The sequence below is a fragment of the Otolemur garnettii genome, unplaced genomic scaffold (assembly GCF_000181295.1).
Source record: "Otolemur garnettii isolate 467f Iridium unplaced genomic scaffold, OtoGar3 scaffold00117, whole genome shotgun sequence".
NCBI lineage: Eukaryota > Metazoa > Chordata > Mammalia > Primates > Galagidae > Otolemur > Otolemur garnettii.
The window spans coordinates 3,487,798-3,490,331 of NW_003852512.1; positions in this window are offsets into that span (position 1 = coordinate 3,487,798).

The following is a 2,534-nucleotide window of genomic DNA, read 5'->3' on the forward strand; positions in this document are numbered from 1 at the left end:
ACTCACACAACTCAATAGCAGAAGACCAAATGCCCTGATTAAAAATGGGCAATGGATCTGAATAGACATTGTCCAAAGACGATGCAAAAATTGCCAACAGGTATGAAAAGGCCCTCAACTTCACTTCCATCAGGGAAATGCAAATGAAAACCATAATGCAATATCACCTTGCACCTGTTAGGATGTCTATTATCAAAAAGAGCTAAGTGTTGGTAAGGGGGTAAAGAGAACATTTGTATACTGTTGGTGGGAATGTAAATTAGTATTGTAATTATGGAAAACAATATGGAGGTTCCTCAGAAAATTAAAAATAGCTCTCAGGCAATACTTGGGAAATTTTCGACTAACCAGAAATAAAAAACTAAATAAAAATAGAACTACCATACAATCCAGCAATCCCACTGCTTGGTACATATCCAAAGGAAAGGAAATCAGTGTCTCAAAGACATATCTGAACCCCCATGTTTGTTGTAGCATTATTTACAGTAGCCACCATATGGAAACAACCTACGTGTCCATCAAAGCATAAAGAAAATGTTGTATAGTATATACACAATGAAATTTTATTCAGCCATAGAAAGAATGAAATTCTGTTATTTGCCACAACATGGATGCACCCAGATGGCATTATATTAAGTGAAATAAGCCAGACACAGAAAGATGAATACTGTATGATCTCACTTATATGTGGAGTCTAAAAACATGAAAATCATAGAAGCAGAGAGTAGAATGGTGGTTGCCGGGGGAGGGGGTATGGGAGAAATGAGAAGATGTTGGTCAGAGGCCACATGTTTCAGTGATACAAGATGAATAAGTTCTGGAGATCTACTATACAGCATGGTGACCGTATTTAATAATACCTTATTGTGTACTTAAAATTTGCTAAGAGAGATCTTAAAAGTTCGCACTAGAAAAAATGGTAATTATGTGAAGTAATGGATATGTTAATTAGCTTGATATAGTGGTAATCATTTCCCAATGTATATCAAAGCATCATGCTGTACATGTCAAATATATGCAATTTCCATTTGTGAATTATACCTCATTAAAGCTGAAGAAAGTAAATTATTGGTTGATTAGGGCTGGGAGTGGGGAGGATGGGGGAGTAGGAAGTGAGAACAAGAACGGATAGGATTTCTATTTTTTTTTGAAGTGATAAAATGTTTTAAAATTATAGTAATGGTTGCCATTATCTGTGAATAGCTGAAAACCATTGAATCAAACATACCTTAAACAGGTAAATTCTATGGTATGTGAATTATATCTTGATAAAGCTATTAGATGAGTTAAAAAATGCTCCTGTTTTGGATTTTTTTTTTGTGGTAAATGTTCCCTCATTTTAGGGGTAAATGTGGCCCCTATGAGAACCAGTTATATCTAAAACTGCAGAAAGCCACTAGAATGTCACAGTAGTGAACCCCAGGATGTATCCACACCAACTCTTTCACTTTTGAGATGGTTAAACCAAGTCTCCTGCCTCCCTTTCCATTTCCTTAGAGGAAGTTATTCTCTCATTTAACTTTTCTTCTCAGTTTTATGTCATCTATGAATAAGAATTTTTTATTTGTTTGAGCAATTTTATCCTGCTCAATTCACAAGTGAGGAAAATGAGGCTCAGAGAAGGAAGGTTTGCTCCACAGGTTAATTTGCTGAGGTTCTTATCTCAGTGCAGAATACTCCTCAGGCCTTTAAAGTTTAAATAAAATTGTTAACAATTCTGTTCTAATTTCCTTCTTCTCCTTTCCAGGTAGTAAGCCTTTTTGCTGTATTCAAATGTAACCATAATGATTGTGCAAATGTTGAAAGTCGGACAATTCTGTAATTAAATATGCTAAATCTTAAGTAGACTGCCTTGCTCTTGCCTTTTGTAGGTTGTCCATATCTTATGTGGAAGTGAATTTGTTACCAGTTCATGGTGCACAAGAATTGATCACAAGAATCTGAATTGATTGGTATTGGTATATGTTCATAAGAATTTATGCAGGCAGTATGCTGATTGAGAGTAGCAGGGATTAGACAGATGTGGACTTAAGTCCTAGCTCTATCACTTCCCAGCTGTGGGACCTCAGAACAGGTGAGTTCACCTCTCTGAGCCTCATTTACCTCATCTGTAAAAATGAGGACAGCACCTCTAAGGACCTGGAAGTCTCTTACTTCCTATGTAGGCTCAAATGCTTTACACTGTGGAGCCCATCTGCCCATCATTCCCTCCCCTTATGATGCTGAAGAACTCTTACTTGTCTGCCAAAGCCCTGCATGATAGCTATTTCTCCATAATGTTTCTCCTGAACTTTCCTTCAGGTTAGTCCTTCTCAATTTGGGCCCCCACCCCGAATTTTATGCAGACCTTTATTTAACCTTTGTCTTATTGAAATGATCCACTCTCGGGTCTGTCTCTCCTACTAGAATTTCTTTGAGGACAGGATTCTGTTTTATTCATCTTCATATCCTCAGTGTGTAACTAAGAGCTGGCCCAGCATAAGCCCTCAATAAAGTTGAAATAAACATCAATTATCATAATCACTTTCTCTTCT